The sequence below is a fragment of the Callithrix jacchus genome, chromosome 14, assembly GCF_049354715.1.
Source record: "Callithrix jacchus isolate 240 chromosome 14, calJac240_pri, whole genome shotgun sequence".
Lineage (NCBI taxonomy): Eukaryota > Metazoa > Chordata > Mammalia > Primates > Cebidae > Callithrix > Callithrix jacchus.
Window position 1 is genome coordinate 19,606,627 of NC_133515.1, and position 20,504 is coordinate 19,627,130.

Sequence of the window (20,504 nt, forward strand, 5' to 3'; positions counted from 1 at the left end):
GCTTCATCCTAATGTCGCTGTGAGCCCAGTGACATCCATTCTTGTGCCCGAGGTCTCACAGGGCCAGCATTGTGCCTCTCGGGGGTCCTCCAGTCCGTGGCAGCTCCCCAGTCTCTGGAGTTTAAGACCTGTGGGACACAGCTCAGGTGTTGGGAAATGCCTCCAGCAAGTCTGTATTCCTTTCCCACTGTAGGGGAAGGACACCAACACTATCCTTTCCTGAAGATGCCATGTTCTGCCTGTTCAGCCTCCTAGGCAAGCAACTGGTTTTCCACAGATGGACTCTCTGGGCCCCAGGCCTCTCTGCTTCATCTATAGGACCAGCACAGTGAAGGCGTGCAGCAGCTGATGGATGAACTTTGGCTGATCTGGGTTCAGGCACACATATGAGTCTGCTTTGTGTGAGATTGTACGAGGCGTTGCACATGTAAACATCTGTAGGCAAGTGTGTGTGTGCACGTGTGTATGTAGGGTCATCTAGTAGCTGTTGCAAAAACCGGTTATTTCTATAAGCTAAATTAAGGTATTTAATTGTTCAAGCACAATTTGTCAAGCATCAGCCCTGTGGCAAGCACTATCCTGATTAGACACCACACGGAGTCCTGGTGCAGGCACAGCCCCCACCCTGGAGATCTCATGCTGGAGTTGAACACTTGCTGGCTGGGGCAGATGCCACAGCTCTGAGAGCACATACATAGGGCATCAGAGAGGGCTTCCTAGAGGAAGCAGACCACCGGAGTGTTGAATAGGAATTCACCAGGCTAAGGTGGGTCCCAGGCAAGGGTGGAAAGAGGGTGCCTCTGGGACCCAAGAGCCAGGGAAGAATATCAATTGCAGCTGCCATCAGTGAGCCCCCTGTGCCAGGGCGCATGGCAGACACATCCTCGCACTTCCTCCCACCCTTGTGCCTCCAGAAAGTCAGCTTTCTGGTGCCATTTAAAGAGGAGGTGAGCCAGGCACAGTGGCTCACGCCTGTAATCCCAGCACTTTGGAAGGCCAAGACAGGTGGATCACCTGAGGTCAGGAGTTTGAGACTAGCCTTGCCAACATGCCAAACCCCTTCTCTACTAAAAATACAAAAATTAGCCAGGCATAGTGGCACACGCCTGTAATCCCAGCTACTTGGGAGGGTGAGGCATGAGAAGCTCTTGAACCACAGAGGTGGAGGTTGTAGTGAGCTGAGATCAGACCACTGCACTCCAGCCTGGACAACAGAGCAAAACTCAGTCTCAAAAAAATTTAAAAAATAAGTAAAGAGAAGGTGAGAGTGGCTCAGAGAGGCTGTGCCTTGCCCAGGGTCACAGGGCACAGCAGGCAGCCCTGGGCTTAAACCCAAGAAATGAAGCCTGTGCCTCAAATTTGAGGTCTCAGAGAATGGCAGATGAGCTTTCCTGAGAGACGAAAGAGGAAAATAGTATCTGTGAAGAGACATAGAGAACTTATTCTGGTGCTCACTGTGCCCTAATTCCTGGTCACCTGTGGGCGTGTTTCAGGACCCTGATGGTGACTGGTTTTGGTGGCCCTGGTGCTCAGGATGGTGCGGAGCTCCAGAACCTGAGTGACACCACCTCCCCACTCGCTGACCCACAGTGAGCTGCAGAGGCTATTAATGCTGAGCCTTCTGAGCTGGGAGAATTAGCAATAGCAGCACAAAGGAAACTACCCTCCATCTGCTTCCAATAACAATGGCAGGACCAGCAAGATCCCAAAACCTGAACAGAGAAGGGAACATGGAGCCACACCCAGGACCGGCCTCCAGCAGGTAGGAAGCACAAGTAGGAAATTCGTCGATGATTTAGAGAGGAGGCTGCTTTTCCTAGTAAGGACAGTGGACAGTGGGCCACCGAGAGCCTCTCTGGCATCTTATGACAAATGGGCACCAAGCAGGTTGTCCTGAGCTACCCTGATGTTAACCAGGGTGTTCTCCAGGAATGTTTCAGCCCTCAGGCACCTGAGATATTCCTCTGTGGTCCAGGAGAGGTCGCCTGGGAGTTATCAGAGCAGACACAGCTGATGGTAGGCTCCTCCTGGAAGGCCCCAAGACTCATGGTGCCCTTGAATCTCTCTGGGCTGCTCCCTGTCTAGGGCCACCATGTCACTGTTGCTAATGTCTCAGAGACTGGGACACGGTTTTCAGACATCTTGGCAGCAGGAGACTGGGCTCAATGACTTCTCCTTGCCATCCTAAGAGGGCATTTCTCAGGATGTGCCCGGGGTGATCCTAGACTTGCCTGAGCTAGGATGCAGAGGCTGCATCTGCTGCCAGTGGCTGAGGCCCACACCTAGGGGAAGTGACCTACTTATGGGTGGCTAGAAGGCCTTGGAGAGCTGTCCAGGCTGGAAGACCCCAGTGGCCACGCTGTGCCATGTTTACTTGGTGAGGATGCTCAAGGTCTGCATGGGAAAGCCAGGTGGCGCAGGTGACTGGGTGATGCTGCACCAGCTTTCCCTGGTCCTACAGGAGCTCAGGCTATGCACAGATGGTCTCCCAGGATGTAGGATGTGCTATAAGACCCATGCTGTTCTATTAATTGACCTTATATGTAGAGGGCCTAGGTGCCCCTGCTCCAGCCATGCACCTTTCAACCACAACTCATTAGCTCTCTAGAAGGACCTGAGAGGTAGAGACCTGGGAATTCCCACTGGAAACATGAGCCATTGAGAACCAGCTGGTGGCACCCCTCCCACCCCAGCTCTCACACCCAAGCCCTATCTGCCCACCCTCAACCCCAGCTCAACCTTCCCCCTTTGTCTCCCTGAGCTGCCTGGGTACAGTCCCAGCAAAGCTGGGGAGCATCCCTGACACTCATTGTGGCTAATGCCTCAAGGACTGGGACATGGGCCACCATGCAGCCTGGGACGGTCTCTCTCTCAGATTTTCCTATTTGCATCTTAGGGCCACGCTTGTCTGCTCTGACTGCCATGGTTCCTACCGAGCCAGCATCTGTAAGAAGCTGTGCTGCACAGCTCTGCCTCATGTATCTGTCTGAATCACAGCCCACTTGCATTCCTCAGAGTCCTGGGCCAGCTCCTGCCTTCCCCGAGGGACAGGAACAAGGGCTGTTCCATGCATGCCAGCCTGGTCTCACCTCCCCGGCCTCGCTAGGACTCCATGGCTTCCATCCTACACATCATGCGTAAAGTCAGGGCCTGGTGACCCAAGAACAGGATACTCCCTCCATTGCACAAATAAAAACTGAGGCTCAGAGACACCACACAGCTTGTCCAAACGCCCTAGCTGGTAGGGAGGACCTGGGGCTAAGAGGGCAGTTCTCTGACCTCCATTCACTGTGAGGACAGCTCAGTGCTTACAAGCTGCCCACTGTCACCTTCTCATGACATGGGGATTTGAATGACATCACGTGTGTGAAAGTCTGAGCACAGCAGCCACAACACACTTTGTGAATATCAGCTCCTACTAGGGATCTTATGATGACAGAGTGAGACCCTGTCTCAAAAAAAAAAGGCTGGGTGTGATGGCTCACACTTATAATCCCAGCACTTTGGAGGTAAAGGTAGGCAGATTACTTGAGGCCAGGAGTTTGAGACCAGCCTGGCCAACATGGTGAAACCCTGACTCTACCAAAAATACAGAAATTAGCTGGGTGTGGTGGTGCATGCCTGTAATCACAGCTGAGGCAGAAGAATCTCTTGAACCTGGAGGCAGAGGCTGCAATGAGCTGAGATTGCATTTTCTTGAAATGAAAATAGCAATGGTTCCCAATCCCAGGAGCATATTCATGTCACTGGGAAGCTTGTAGGAGATGCTGATGCCAGGGCCTGATGCTGGGCCCAATGCAGCGAGCCTTTGGGGTGGGACTGACCATTTTGGGAGGCGGAGGCTGGAGGATTGCTTGAGCTCAGCCTGAAAAAAAAAAAAAAAGAAAAGAAAAAAAAAGAGAACCTTTGGAGTAGGGCAGGACACTGGTATTTTCTTCTCAGATGCTAACGTGCAGCTAGGATTGACACAGACCACCAGAGAAACAAAACACCCATCCCCTTAAAAGTCTGAAGTTTGGAACCTTGGATTGATCTCAACTGCTAGGAGTCTCAGTTTGCAGATATTCCATCAGCAGTTTTTTTTTTAATTAAATTTTGAAAAACAGTGTTATCAAAACCTTAAACATTGCAAAGTAAAACACTGCTGTTGTGGAGTGACATGCTGTCCCATGTAACTGTGGCTATCCTGGACCCTCAGGTGGGTCTGAGGGCCTGGCTGATCAGCTGGCAGGGCAGCAGATGCAACCCCTCCCTCCCCATCCCTGCAGAAAGGTCATCTTCAAAGACTCGACTTCAATTAACACCGACTATAACAGGTCCTAATGAGAGGTACTTAGGTAATGAGCTGATTAAATCTAGAATTAAAGTGTCAAAAGCATGACCCCAAGGAAATCAGCTCCTGCCAGGGTCTGCTCAGGGGACTCCACCCTGCTTTCTTGGATACACGCTACATTTCTGGTGGAAAGCAGGCTTCTAGTTAACACGTCCAGCCAGCAATTTTTTTGATCATCAAAAACATCCAGTCTCAAATAAAGTGGGTGGAAATAAATAGACTTCAGTGAAAAGAGTGAACTCTCGGGACAGCGAGCACGCACTGAGTGCCAGCTCCATGTGATCTACTCTGGCTCCACTCAGACACTTCCAAGGGTGGGGGTTTCCTGCCTTACAAGGCAGCCCATGCTCCAGCTCCACGGTGCTACTGAAGTGGTGAGGAAATCCTGGATTCCAGACCATGTCTCAGCACCCTGTGAAGCCTGACCATCACTCATGGTGACTTGGCCACCACGCCCTGCACAGCCCGGGACATGGCTGTCAGCCCTGCTGTCATTCACATCTTGGCTTCATCTGAAGGTCATTCTCTTCCACCTGTCTTCTCCCCAGCATTTTCAACATCACAGATTTTTTTTTTTTTTTTGGAGACAGAATTTCGCTCTTGTTTCCCAGGCTGGAGTCCAATGGTGCAGTCTCGGCTCACCACAACCTCGGCCTCCTGGGTTCAAGTTATTCTCCTGTCTCAGCCTCCTGAGTAGCTGAGAGTACAGGCATGTGCCACCAAGCCCAGCTAACTTTTTGTATTTTCAGTAGAGACGGGGTTTCTCCATGTTGGCCAGGCCGGTCTTAAACTCCCGACCTCAGGTGATCCACCCACCTCTGCCTCTCAAAGTGCTGGGATTACAGGCATGAGCTGCGGTGCCCAGCTGCGACATCATAGTTTTTAAGCAGAGCTCTTATTCCCACCCACCTTTATCATCTTTTTGCCCTGAATTCAGCTCTAACTCTTCCTTCCCTTTGAGAAACATTTAAATTTTGAGATAATTGTGGATTCACATGCAGTTTTAAGAAATAAATTCAGAGATCCCATGTACCCTTTACTAAGTTTTCCCCAATGGCAACATCTAGCAGAACTACATGTCGTGCCGTATCACAGGAACTTGGCCTCGTACAATCCATTGACCTTGCTCAGATATCATGTTTACAAGCATGTGTGTGCATGCATGCCAGTATTTAGTTCCATGAATTTCATCTCACGTACAGATTCATGCAACCACCTCCTCACTCAGGACACAGAACAGCCCATCCTCACACACATGCCTCAGTGCAGCCGTTTGCGGCCACAGCCATCATTTCACTCCCATTCTTACCCAGCCCCAGCTCCTGGCAACCACTCATCTATTCTCCATCTCTATCATTTTGCAATTCCAGGGATGCTACATAAATGGAAGAGCAACAAGAACAGGCAGTAGAAAGCAACGCCCTCACACCTCCTTGACAAAAGTGTGCTGGACCCCCTGCGTCTTTCTCTTTACCCAGGGTCTGGGCTCCCGTCAATGAAATGCTAACTAGCCAAGTGACATCTATGCATGTGTGGTTACATTTATTTTTAATGCCTGTCTGCTCTTCTTTTAAAAGGGTATAAATAGAATTTTCAAGTCATAACTGACCCTGGAGACCAGTGTGATCTCCCCAGCAATTGTCGGGTTGCAGTTGGTGCCTGGCCAGGGCTGAACTCACAAGACCTCTCCCTCGAGGTGCAGTTCTTTCAACGTTCCTGGAAATACAAGTTTGGGCAAATCACACAGTAACAAATATGCATTAGAACCTGATATGTTTTGGATCTGTGTCCTCACCCAAATCTCATGTTGAAATGTAATCCCCAATGCTGGAGGTAGGACCTGGTGGGAGGTGATTGGATCATGGGGGCCATTTCTAACAGTTTAGCACCATCCTCCTAGTGCTGTTCTTGTGAGGGAGTTCTCAGGAGAGAACTGGTTGTTTAAGAGTGTCTAATACCAGGCTGGGTGTGGTGGCTCATGCCTATAATCCCAGCACTTTGAGAAGCTGAGGCAGGCAGATTACCTGAGGTCAGGAGTTCAAGACCAGCCTGACCAACATGGTGAAACCCAGTCTCTACTAAAAATACAAAAATTAGCCAGGCATAGAGGTGGGCACCTGTAGTAACAGCTACTCAGGAGGCTGAGGCAGGAGAATCACTTGAACCTGGGAGGCAGAGGTTGCAGTGAGCCAAGATTGAGCCATTGCACTCCAAACTGGGGGACAGAGATATTCCCTCAAAAAAAAAGGTGTGTGGCATCTCCCCCACCTCTCTCTTCCTCCTGCTGGGGCCCTGTAAAATACACCTGCTTCTGCTGTGATTGTAAGTTTCCTGAGGCCTCCCCAGCTGAGCAGATGCCACCAGGCTTCCTGTACAGCCTGCAGAACTGTGAGTCAAATAAACCTCTTTTCTTTATAAATTACCCAGTCTTGGGTATTTATTTACAACAGTGCAAGAATGGACTAATATAGAACCCAAAACACATTCTGCGAGAACGCATTAGAAAACTTCCAGCAAAGTTCGGTTGGAAATTTTGATTCAGTATGCACGTATTTGCTTTACATACAATTTAGTGCTGCCAGTTGTAGGAATGTCCATCAGAGGCAGCAAGGTGATGGTCCTTAGAGCAGATGGCCCCTCCGTTAGAGTTACAGACTGGAAGCCGCGGGTATTTGCGGACCTGGGGGAAGCTGCCTAACCTCCCTGCTCTCCCATTTATAAAATGGCCATGATGAGAGTCATCATAGGGTGCTTGTAAAGTTAAGTGAGATGATGGCATAAAGTGCCCAGCACCGTGCTCAGTTAACTCTGCTAATGCCCTCGGCCTGGAGGGCCAGCCTATATAGGAGGAGAAAGAAGAGGTGTGTAGAAACAGACCTTCTGGAAGACTTAGAAACAGATTCAAGCTGAATAGAAGGAAACCAGAAAAGAAACAATTGCCCACACTTATTTGTATTTTATCCTGTAAGGATTCGAATTTCGAATGACACCAATTAGAGAAGCGGGTGGTGTGGCTTGTGGCTTCGTGGCTGCACACCAGGTAAGCGAGTTGCGGCTTGCAGCTGCAGGGCCTCAGCCCCTTGGCTCAGCCCACTTGTTTTCATCTGCATCTCTGAAATTCTCAGATGGGTTTTGGGCTCCCATGGGGGCATATCCTCCGCAGCTGCACCCTCTTAGGTCCTGCAGGCCACACAAAGCTGTAAAGACCTCAGGTGTCGTTATCTAGGCTTCCCAGTCACCTCGGGATGGCACTGTCCCTGTGGAACACCAGGCCCCACGTGTGTGGGTGTGCTCCAGGCTCTTGACAGCATTGGGTGTCAGCCTGTGCTTCACAGTGGGCACTTGGGAGATCTACCCAGACCTGTGGGATCAGAACCTGCAGCTGGAACCCAGCCTGGGACGGAGCAGTAAAGAACCCAGGCAGAGGCAGACAGGCATGGGAGCTGCAGGCATGGAAGTCACACCTCTGCCGAGCTGTGGAGGGGCCACGGGAGGAGGGCCTGGCCAGGACCCTGGGTGTCAGAGCACAGCCGTTGCTCTAATGCCATTCCCTGCACTGGGCTGAAGCAAGCAGGCAGCCAGGCAGGGTTTGGCGGTCCGGACCTGCAGTGTTTGCACTCTCTTCACTCACCTGGCCTTCCCTGCTGCAGTGGTGCTGCAGCTTCCGGAATATCACAGCAGAGACCCCTGCAAGAAACCTGTCGGGTGACACACAAATGGCCAATAAACCTGTCAGGCTTTATTGAGCATGGACCAAGTCCCAGGCACTGCACAGTCCCGGGATAAAGAGGGTGGCTGGTGTGGAGATAAAGGGGCACCAAGGACGTAGGCGGTGGTGTGGGAGCAGGTGGGTGATGCTGGCGACAGGGGAAGGCCGCAGCTTCCAGTGGTGGGGCAGGGCCTAGGTGTCCCTTTGCACATTCCAGGTGACCCTTTCTAAGGCTCGGACAGGGACACCAGTCCCCCAAAACTCAGTGTTTCTGGCTGGTTCTAGGCCTGTGGGGTGAGGGGTGGCCCATGTCCCTGGAAGGCAGTGTGCAGGGGAGCACATGCCTAGTGGGTAAGGCTGCCATCACCCTTACCGGAACTGCACACTTCAGGGCTGGGCTCAGGCTCATTTTACTGAGGCCAGGAATTCTGGGAGCATGCTGTCCATAATACCTCTGGCATCAGGATCTGTTGAGACTGATGAGGAGCAGGGTTGAACCATTTTTGGCATTAAAACCATTCTAGGAAAGTAACTGATGGGTTTTAGAAAATACAGCCATTGTTTAGGAGATTTCAGCTGAAGGCAGGAGGTAGGAAGTTGCCTTTAATTTGAATTGTTCGGTCAGGGGGATCCTGCTTGCCCTGCAGTTACCTGTGCCTCACACGCCAGCCCTGCTTTGGGGCTGGGGGCTCCTGTGAGAGGCCAGGTATGGGCTCACCTCCTTCCCACTTCAGTGTCTGGAGTAAAGAAAGCCTCCCTCGTGGAGCTGTCTGCGGCCAGTCCCTGGTGTGGCTGCAGTGGGACCAGCACGCCCTCCAGTGGCGGCCTTCACAGCCACCTTGCCTGTGCCCTGCCTGAGGACCGGCGAGCTCTCTGTGACCCAGTGGCCACAGCCTGGGAGACCGAGTGTCCACATCTCAGGACAGGCCTAAGTGCTCAGCCGCAGCTGTGGGCCCGTGCTGTCTGTGCTGGTGGAACCCTTACTGCACCACCGAGAACACGTCCTGTCATGGCCACATTTTCCAGATGAGGAGACTCTGGCCTAAGATAGCACCGTCAGTGACTCTGGTGATGGAGCTTAGGTCCTTCAGGCCCAGCAGGGGCCACACATCACCTTCTGGGGCCCATGGGTTACAGAGTGCCAGGAGGCCTGGTGGGCTTGGCAGCCCACTCCAGGGTGGCTGGGGGCTCCAGGGCTTATAGGCTGCTCCCACGCCTGTTGGCCCAGGGCAGATCCCTGAATCATAACCATTCACTCAGCTAGAGACCTTGGAGCTGAGTGCTAAGCATTAAGCAGGTAATTAGCACAAAGAACCCCTGCTGATATTGTTTGGATATTTGGATGTTTGTCCCCTCCAAATCCCAGGTGGACATGTGATCCCAGTGTTGGAGGTGGGGCCTGGCCGGGGTGTTTGGGTCATGAAGTAGATCCCTCAGGAAAGGCTTGGTGCCCTCCCGGCGGTAATGAGTGAGCTCTTGCTCTTAGTTCATGTTAGAGCTGATTGTTTGAAAGAGTCCACCATGGCCCCTACTCCTCCTGCTCCCCCTTCGCCCTCTGAGGCTTCACCAAATGCAGACACTGGTGCCATGCTTCCTGTACAGCCTGCAGAACTGTGAGCCAAATAAACATTTTTCTTGATCAATTATCCAGCCTCAGGTATTCCTTTATAGCAATGCAAAACAGACTAATCCTCGTATTCTAGGGAGAAGTGTCTCTGCAGCCATGGCTGAGTTTGGGGTGCTGGAGATCTGGCTGATGGCATGAGGCACTCCCTGAGGTCCTCAGTGGGGAAGCGGGTTTGAGATCTGGGGCCTAGGAGGGGCGGGAAGGACCTGCACTGCCAATGGCTCCTGTCCTTGGGAAGCCCTCCGCTCCACCACGGCTTTCTCCTGGAGCCTGCCCCGCTGCAAGATGAAATCAGTTAGCAGGACACTCCACATCCCCTACAGACCCTCCAGGGAAGGCACGGCCCCTCTGCCCCCAGCCTGCAGTCCCCTTCTCTCAGCCACTGCCTGTAGGCCCCCCCTCCTCAACTCACATTGAATCATCTGGGGCACACTGTTTGGAGTCGTGGGGAGTGCCAAGCTCGCCATCATGGGTTGCTGGGTACCGCTGAGTTTCCATTTAGTCTGTTCCTGATTCCTGGAGAATACCTCTCGCCCCTGGCCACCATCGGTCACTCAGGCTGGGTGCAGACCTGGACCTAGATCCAGCATGTGCGGCGAACTCTGTGCCCAGCAGGCAGAGGGCACAAATGATTTCCAGGGCAAAGTTCATCCCTGGACTTGATTCAGGCCCCAGTGCAGGGCTCTGGGCATGAGAGTTGGCAGGTGTGGTTGACTCTATGTTCCAGGCCTCTCTTCCATTAGCCATGGAAGTCAGGGGCTTGAGGAAAGGGAAGAGTGTGAGGGGCGTAGGGGGAGATGAGAGGGAGGGAGGGTGGAAAGTACCACCAGAGCAGAGGAAGGAGGAGGCAGAAGGGACAATGAGAAAGTGACCGCAGTTCCCAGGGCTTGGGGGCAGCCTTCTCCCTGGGCGCCCAAACTCCCAGGCAGTCAAGCTGTGGACCTCAAACCCCTGAATAAGCTGCAAGAAGAGTCCAGAGACTAATCGGTCCCACGGTGACTGAATGAAAACTGAGGGGAAGGAATACTCCAATCCAGGCTGTGGCCACACCCGAGGCGGCTCTGGCAGAGCACTGCAGGTTCAAGGCCAATGAGTGGAGGTCGGTACACAGGGGAAAGAGCCCAACTCTAGGGGCAGCCCTGGTCCCACACCAGGGCTTCCCTGCAGTGTCCCGCCTGGCCTGCACACAGGCTGGTTCCAACACACAGCCAAGTGCCCCAAACCAAACGAGTGCAGGGCCCTGGGAGCCTGTCTTTCAGCCATGGAGGTCTGAGCTATACAGTTGTAATTCACTAGCCCTGAGGAAGGTAGGCGGATGGGCTGCAGCTGTGGGCACTCGCACACCCGGAGCTGCGTTTTCCTAACAGCCCTGGTCTATGTTTTATAACGTGGTTTTCTGAATCCACAGCAGAAGCTCCATATTTACCAGCTCAGAGCCGTAACCAAGTTATGAATCATAATAAAATTCCAGAAACAGCCAGAGTCCAGCAAATGGGAGTTCCTGGGGAGTTACATAAGCTCGGAATCTGGCCCAAGGAGCTTGATGCTGAGTTTAAGTTTCAACCAAACTTCAGAGCTGCAAGAGCACGTGATGGAGTGACAGAAACCAGGGTTACTGCCTTTCTGAGGGTCGTGGGAACATGCCCGCATTAAGGCCCTTCTCCATTCTAGCTTCAAGCAGTGAGGAGAACTCTGACAGGTGGCTGCAGGCTTGCTGGGGACCAGAAGGCCCCCAGGCCCAGGGGGCTGGCTGGGCCCCATACAGGCTGCTTACTCTTCTAGGATTTGCCCATCGGCCACCATCATGGTGGTCCCCTGGGGTGGCTGAAGTGCTTTGTTGGATGCTAAGGTTAGAATGTGGCTGTGGGTGAGGGCTTGGTCTGCTGGTGACACCCATTCTTCTATAACCCTGGCCACAGGCTCCTTAGCCACAAGCTGGCTCTAGGGAGGTGAGGGGCTCTGGGGAGGTGAGGGGCTCTGGGGAGGTGAGGGGCTGTAGGGAGGTGAGGGGCTCTGGAAAGGTGAAGGGCTCTGGGAAGGTGAGGGGCTCTAGGGAGGTGAGAGGCTCTAGGGAGGTGAGAGGCTCTGTGGAGGTGAGGAGCTCTGGGGAGGTGAGGGACTCTGGGGAGGTGAGGGACTCTGGGGAGGTGAGGGGCTCTGGCGACGTGAGAGGCTCTGGGGAGGTGAGGGGCCCTGGGGAGTTGAGGGGCATTAGGGAGGTGAGGGGCTCTGGGGAGGTGAGGGCCTCTGGAGAGGTGAGAGGCTCTGGGGAGGTGAGGGGCCCTGGGAAGGTGAGGGGCCCTGGGGAGGTGAGGGGCCCTGGGGAGGTGAGGGGCATTAGGGCGGTGAGGGGCCCTGGGGAGGTGAGGGCCATTAGGGAGGTGAGGGGCTCTGGGGAGGTGAGGGGCCCTGGGGAGGTGAGGGGCATTAGGGAGGTGAGGGGCCCTGGGGAGTGAGGGGCATTAGGGAGGTGAGGGGCTCTGGAGAGGTGAGAGGCTCTGGGGAGGTGAGGGGCCCTGGGGAGGTGAGGGGCATTAGGGAGGTGAGGAGCTTTGGGGAGGTGAGGGGCTCTGGGGAGGTGAGGGGCTCTAGGGAGGTGAGAGGCCCTGGGGAGGTGAGGGGCTCTGGGGAGGTGAGGGGCTCTGGGGAGTGGAGGGGCATTAGGGAGGTGAGGGGCTCTGGGGAGGTGAGGGGCCCTGGGGAGGTGAGAGGCTCTGGGGAGGTGAGGGGCCCTGGGGAGGTGAGGGGCATTAGGGAGGTGAGGAGCTTTGGGGAGGTGAGGGGCTCTGGGGAGGTGAGGGGCTCTAGGGAGGTGAGAGGCCCTGGGGAGGTGAGGGGCTCTGGGGAGGTGAGGGGCTCTGGGGAGTTGAGGGGCATTAGGGAGGTGAGGGGCCCTGGGGAGGCGAGGGGCCCTGGGGAGGTGAGGGGCATTAGGGAGGTGAGGGGCCCTGGGGAGGTGAGGGGCATTAGGGAGGTGAGGGGCCCTGGGGAGGTGAGGCGGCACAGACTACAGCCCCCATGGGCACCCTCCTCCCTCCCTCCCTCCCTGTGGTCCTCCTCCTGCCAAGCCTCATCTATGCAGGTGTGCTAGAACAGGGAGAAGGATGTGTGTGCACACATGCAAGTGCTGTGTGTGTGTGTGTGTGTGTGTAGTGTGTGCAGTTTCTGTGTGTGCATGTGCATAGTGTGTGCATGTGTTTGTACATGCATGTGGCTTACATGGTGCATGCATGCAGTGTGTGTGTATGTGCATGTGTGTGTGCATGGTGTGTGTACATGTGGTATGTGTATGTGTGGAGTGTCTATGTGTGTGCATGAGTGCGGTGTGCATATGGCATGTATGCATGTGGAGTATGCATGCATGTGTACATATGTGGGGTGTGTGCATGCACATGAGGTGTGTGTGGCGTGGCAGGTGTGAATCAGTGGGGCCTGGGTGCTACTGTGTGCTGTGCAGGTGCTTTCTTTTGGGAAGTAACTCCAGGGCATGGGAGTGGAAGTTTGGGGCATTGTGCCAGGGAAGGAGCTGGGGCAGCACGGCATGGGGTGCCTCAGAACTGCCCCAGGAAGGGCAGCATATCCATCTGCTGGCTCCTTTGGGCCCTGCGCCTTCAGCGATGTGCAGGGAAAGGGCTGTGTGGGCTCCTGCGGGCTTCCCACCCTTGGGTGCTTGAGAAGCCACCTCAGGACAGAAACAGGCTGCCAGAGCCCTCACATGCAAGATGGTTGCCATGGCAGTGGCCAAAGTCATGATGGGCCCCTAGAGCTGGAGGTGAATGAACAGCAGGTGGCTGTTCCCCTGCTGGCCCATGAGGGGATGGGCAAGGGTCAGGGTCAGAGTCAGGTGAGGGATAGTGGGTCTCAGGGCACCTGGGAAAGACAGGAGCACCTGGGAGGGGAAAGCCAAAGATGCTACCCAAGGGCTCTCCAGGGTGCCCAGCCTGCCCGGCTTCTTTTTCTTGCTCAGCCTCTGTGGATGACTTGCCTCCCACAGGGCCCAACAAGCCGGCTCCAGTCAAGAATGTCCCGGAAAAACCTGGAGTGTAGACAGAGAGACACACAGTGAAGACCAGGAGACCAGGGGTGGCTGCAGTAGACCAGGGAGGGTGGCGGGGGGACTTGTGGTGTTAAAATCCCTGGGTACCCAGTGTGGTACAGAGCAGATCCCAGGCAGCCTGGGCCACATATGCCTGGCAGGACCATCTCTGGGCACACCTGGACCTGACTCAGGAGGGGGCAGGAGGGTGGCAGAGGCCACAGTGAGAGGTGAAATCAGCTGCACCATGTGTTGGTTTGCTGGATGTCAGGAGGAAGGACACATTGGGAGCACCCAGGGAGCAGCAGGGAGGCAAGGCAGGGAGGGCTGGTGGAGGTGCCAGGGCACATGGGGCTCACATGTCAGTCGCTGAGGCATGCACATGGCAAAGGACAGTGGGACCAGGGCCCAGAAGGAGGAGGGCCAGGGTTCCATGCCAGAGCCAGGAGGAGTTTCCAGCAGGCCGAAAAGGGCAGACAAGCCCCCTAAAGGCATTCTGGATGTTGAGACAGATGTCACAGCCCTCACCAGAGTTGCAGAGAAAGTTCATTGCCACACGTGATGGGGCTCCCGTGTGCCCTGGAGATGGGTCTGGTGCCCAGCTCAATTCCCACCTGGAAGTCCCGGCAAGCTCTGGGCAGCAACGCCACTCTAGACAATTTTGTAGCACGTGTGCATCAGCACCTTCTGCGGGCAGCACCGCTTCAGGCACCAGGAGGCACACATGGAGGCCACCCCACCTCGGCCTCCTGAGCATGCCCTCCCAGGGATGCAGGACCTCACCTTTCTTTCTGGCCACCCCCCATTCCTTATTTGGGGGTGTGGGGCAGCAGCCATGAAAATGCAGGGAGAGTGTGGACGAGAACTTGTGGGGCAATTCCATAGAAGAGACCTCAGTAGTAGATGAGACAGCCCTGTCTTCAGTCTCACTTTGGATCACAAAGCCAGCTGGAGACAGAAGCGGGGCTAGAACCTGCCCCTGACCTTTGGGGAGGTGAGGGGCTCTGGGGAGGTGAGGGGCTCTAGGGAGGTGAGAGGCCCTGGGGAGGTGAGGGGCTCTGGGGAGGTGAGGGGCTCTGGGGAGTTGAGGGGCATTAGGGAGGTGAGGGGCCCTGGGGAGGCGAGGGGCCCTGGGGAGGCGAGGGGCCCTGGGGAGGTGAGGGGCATTAGGGAGGTGAGGGGCCCTGGGGAGGTGAGGGGCATTAGGGAGGTGAGGGGCCCTGGGGAGGTGAGGCTTGTGCCCCTCCCCAACCCTCCCTGCAGGCCCCCACCCTCTGCTGGTGATCTGAGCCTTGCCACAGCAGCCATTGGCCTTAGCTAGTTGCCATGTGGTCCTGGCACCTCCAGGTGGGCAGATTCTCCTAGCCTGGCTGCAAGAATACCACTCCTCAGGCCACCAATCGCCAGCCTGCTGGCCCAAGCAGAGGCACACTGGATGGGGGAGAACTTTTTGTTCTTTTTGATCAGAGTATGTTACCACCATGTGGGGGCATGTGGTGTACTGGGCCACCTGGTGCTGTCCTCAGAGGCCACAGAGGACAGCTGAGAACTTGTTGTGGCTGTGGGACCTCGTTCTCCAGTTCCAAGTCAGGCTTCAAGGAGCACTGTCACAGCAAGTCAGAAAGGGACAAGTGTCAGTGGCTCTGACGTCAGCCAGGACTCCTGAGGACAAGAACAGGCTGAAGGGTTAGGAGTGTGGCCTGTGTTTGAATCCCAGCTGCCTCACCTCTTTGCCCCTTCCTGAGGCGAGTTGGTTAACTGCTCCCTGCCTCAGTTTCCCCATCTGTGAAATTGCATGGTCATAATTCCTACCTCATAAGGCTGATGTGAGGACAAAAATGAGGCAATGGGTATAGAGTGCTAAACAGGAGGCGGGCATGGAGTGTGGGCTTAGTACATACTTAACATGCACTTACCATCTTTATGGCGCATGAAGAGGCCAGGAGCTCCCGGGAGGGCCCACTCCCCCGCCTCCAGCCCCCGTCCCACCTTTGCTCACTGTGCTTCCCCTGCAGGAAAACCTCTCTTGCTTTGGTGGCAGCCACCCAGCATGAGCCCCACTCTGTTCACCCTGGCTTTGGCTGGAGAGGGCCAGCTCTTGGTCAGGTGGGGCCCTTCCCCAGCCCAGGCTGGGTGGAGAGGAGGGGGTCACCCCATGGCACACATGAGTGGCGGTTTTGTTGAGAAGGGGCTGTAGGTGCATGGAAGCCCTGGGCCCCACCAGCATCTGGGCTGCAGAAGGTGAGGATGGAGTCAGGCCTTTGGTGTAGGGCTGGGCAAAGCTTGGCACCTTGCCCCCAGAGGGTCCCCGGGCCTGCTGGATGGGATCCTGGTGGGCTGTGATGTGTCCATAGCTGGGAGCTTTCTGGGAGCCCTGCACCATCCGTCCTCCCTCCCCAAATCTCACCGGGGTTCTGTGAGAAGAGCTGCTTTGGGGTTTCCCTCTAGGACACGTGGAAGGCTTCCCCTCGGCCTCCACATTGGCCTGGCTCATCGGGAGCCCTTGGGGCTGTCTGCTTCCCTACATGCCATCACCTCCCCCTTGGCAAAGACGCCTTGCCCTCTGCCTGGCATCTTGGCATGCCAGCTTCCCACATTCATACGAGCCATTCCCTATGCCACCAACAGAGGGCGCTCCCGACACAGTTTGCGTCTAAATGTCCCCTGAGAACTCTGAAAACGCTGTTTTCTGCTTCTGGCCTGGAAGGCTCAGAGACCTACCCCTGGCCACTCTCACCTCAGCCCTCCCCTCCCCTCCCCTCCCCTCCCCTCCCCTCCCGCTCCAGGCTCCCTCAGTTTCTGGACCCTACCAAGTTCTCCCCAGCCTCGGGTATGTGCACACACTGTTCCCGCCAACCAAACATTCTTTTCCCTCTCCCAGCCTTGTGAATTTCTATACAAGACGACAGTGTGGATGGAGGTCCAGATAAGACCCGGACACCCTCTAAGTGGCCCTCCATGCCCCCACCTCTCTAAATAGATGACAGTCTCCTGCGATGCCTTAGTACTTTGCCCTATAGTAGCTATTGCCTAGTTATTTTAATTAATTCAACTTTTGACTTCATTATGACCTGGTCTCCATGAGCACAGGCACTGTTATGGGCTAAATTATACCCCCCGAAAATTCATATGTTGAAGTCCCAGCCCCCAGTGCCTCAGCATGTGTCTCTGCTTGAGGATTAAGTTAAAATGAGGCCATTGGGTCGGCCTAATCTGGCCTGACTAGTGTCCTTGTAAGAAGGGTGAGCAGGTGAGGGGATGGACGATGAGAAATTGCTTAAAGGGGAAAAGGTATGTTATTCAGGTGATGGATACACTAAAAGTCCTGACGTGACTACTATGGCATGTAACAAATTTGCGCCCCATAAGTTCACACAAATTCATGTAAAAAAGAAGAGGAACTTTGGATAAAGACACACAGAGATGAATCTGGGCAAGATGACCCACCACAGCTGCTTGACAGCGTGAGGAGACGGCCATGTGCATGCTGAGGAGAGAGGCCTCAGAGGAAAGCAACCCTACTGCTACTTCAATGTTGGACGTCCAACCCCCAGCACTGTGAGAGAATATGTTTCTGTGGTTTCAGCCGCCCAGTGCATGGTATTTCGGTATGGCAGCCCAAGCGACTAATACAGGCACCATGGGTTTGCACACTTGTTTCCATAGCACCAAGTACAACGTGATCTGACAGGTGTCTGGGCCCCACCAGGCAGACATCCGGGAAGGCCCAAATACCTGGGTGGGACCACTTGCCTGGATTCATCTCGGTGACACTGGTGCTGGACCTAGAGCAGAAGTAGTTGTTGAATGAATGAGTAGAAGAGGAAGGAGTGGAGAGAAAGTGCCCAGACCCAGGCAAGTCCTGTGTGACCCTGATGGATGGGTACGCCCTTCCATTTTTCCTGGCAGGAATGTGTAAGCTGGTAGTGAGCGCCTTGCCATGTGCTGGTGTTGTGCATTCTTGCCGAGAATGTCCAGGCAGGAAACACTCTGGGACCTGTCATGGAGAGGGCTGCATCCCCCTGTCTCTGGCTTGGAGTGCCCTTGCTCCTCAGGCACAGACCGCTGAGTCAACGGCTACCCACACAACCTGCCTTGCTCTCCAGATGTGAACTCTGGCTAGGGTGGGCAGCTGTGCCTGTCCTTTCATGTGGCTGGGGTGCCCTGTCTGAGCACTTACATTCATCTGTGACTGCTCACTGATCTGATGAGTGGGTGAAGCTGGGCCATCGAGGGATGTAGTGGGTGGGTGTCCCATGTGACACTTCCTGGCTGTCTCCAGGCTTTCATCTGGTTCCTTTTTTTAGAACATTACGGAACGTGACTTCTTTCACATAAAGAGTCTTTCTTTACCTTCTTAATAAAGTCCATGTTTGTTGATACTTCCTCTGGGACTTCTTTTAGATCCAGTTTTTATATCTCATTTTCCTAAATATGGTATGGTGGCCCTCGGATGACCCGTGCTCTTGCACCGCTGTGGGGTTCCGGGCAGTGTCCTGGGAGAGCGGCCTTGGGGAGTGGGTGTCTGCAGATTTTGTCTGCCCAGTCACGAGCTCCTCCTGTTTTTGCCAATAGCTCCACTGTGCATCTTCTCATCCCTACTCCCAACCCGTGCAGTTTGGGCAGGGTTGACACCTCAGGTGCTATCAATCAGCATATACCTGTCCCCTGTCCAAAATGGCTGAGTCAGGGAGGGCAGGATGGGCCCAAATGGAGCCAGTGAGAGTTGCTGCCAGGGTCTTGGCTGGGTCATTGAGAAGGAGCAGTACTGTTTCTGCGAGGATGGGCAATGTGTCAGATGGTATCCCGAACCTGCTGGTCCTTGTGCTGCAAGGTGGGGAGAGCCTGCTGAGGAAAGCGCCACATGGAGGCCAGCAGAGCCCAGCAATGCCCACAAACGTCATGTGAGCACCTGGATCCAGCTATGCCTGAAGCAAACACATCTAAACCAGTGTTTCTTAGTGAACCCACTTTTGGCATTTAGAACAGGACAGGCTTTGTCCAAGTCTGCCCAAACCAAACAGGACAGGCTTTGTTTGGTTGGAGGGAACAGTGTGCACATATTGCAAGATGTCCTATGTCCCCAGGCCCAGCAGATGCCACGTATCCTCATGGAACATCAGCTCCGTCATTTGCACACGTCTGACTGACTATCCTTAGGTTTTCAGTTGAGTCAAGAGGTCCTCTTTTGACTTATTCCAGTTGGGTTTTGGGCATTTTCAAATGATGAGCCCTGGACAAACATACTGTTGCCACTTTCTTGGGTGTCTGAGATTGAACCCTTACCATGTTAAACACCAGTTGACCCTGGTGTGGCTATAGGGTCGAGCCCAGGATTTTTCCTGAGGGAGGGGTCAAGGTCTGGAGCACAAGGTCTGGAGCCACTGTGGGAAGACGGAGACCACTGCTTCTGGTTCTGGAGGAGAGCAGAGAGGACAGTCAGCAAAACATAGCCAGCCTCAGATGCTGGGCCGCAGCTGGACCAGAGGCAAGGCTCCAGCTGCTCACAAGCCCCAGATGCGTCCCTTGTGGTCAGCCACATGTGGTCTTCTTTGAGAGGTGAAGGGAACCCCCTGGAAGGGTGACATGAAACAGAAGGGAGAAGAGAACTCTGACAGATTGTTCAGCCCTGGAAAGGTCCCGACCGATTCTGAGACGGTGTCTGGTCTGTGAGGTCTGGCCAGGCCTGGGGCCAGCTCGGGAGGGGGGCGCATCTCAGCTGCAGTCTTGGGGCAGCACAGACTTCATGGCCGTGGGCGGGGCGCTGTGGTCTGCCTTGGCATTTCAGGTCTCAGCACTGGCAGAGACACTTAGACCTTCCTTCCTGCTCAGGTTTTGTCCAGGCCATTCTCCCCTACATATAGCTCAGAGCTGACCACTCCTGGCCAGTCCCTACCTGCAACCTCCAGCCCCCAAGCCTGCAGGACTGGCATGAACCCCACCCAGCTGTCAAGGCCTGCTGGGGCCTGTTCCTCTTCTCCCACTGCTGTGTGTGCGGCAGCTGAGCACAAACGTCTTATATCATGGCCAGCTATGTGTTGTCTTCACAGCTCTGCTGAGGGCTAGTGGCACTCACCCCTCCTGGCTCACCCTGCAGCTCCCCGCATAGGCCAGCCATGGAGCCTTTCTCCTGGGAAAGAAGACCCAATGCCCCCCAGTTCAGGCACACCACCTGTCAGTGTCAGTTAGAGGCAGGGATATCAACTCCCATCACAAAATCCACAGGGACTGAGGCCTCAACTGAAGGCCCAGTTCACTGGCGGCTAATGAGAAACATCTCAGTTATGCAGGCCAAGTGGTAGATTACTGTTCAGGAAGTGCCCTGACTCCCACTGTTCTCCCTGAGGTTGCTAAATCGGTAAAGGCAAATTACTTGTTTGCTTAGGAGCATGGATTTAGAACACGGGCTGTGAGGTATGTGATTTGAATGTAAAATGGCATGAGGCCCTGAGGGGTTGCCATATAATTTATATAGGCAGGACACCTCTGCCCAGCAGGCTAGCTGGGATGGCCTGCCAGGCACCCTCCCAAGACAGACTGTGATGGGCACTGCCTACATTTCCTCTGGTTCTCCTCTTCCCACACTCTTGTGCTTAACATATCAGTTTTATAAAGGGGTACAGGTTTGGCACACAGCTTTTGAGTTGGGAGAATAGACTTGACATTGGGTAAGTAGACTTGAATTTGAGTCATGGCTATCCACTGAGCTATGTGACCTGGAGCAATTTGTTCAACCTCTTCCAACCTTGAATGCTGATGTAGCAAATGGAGGCAGGAGTGGCTTCTGCACAGCCTTGCT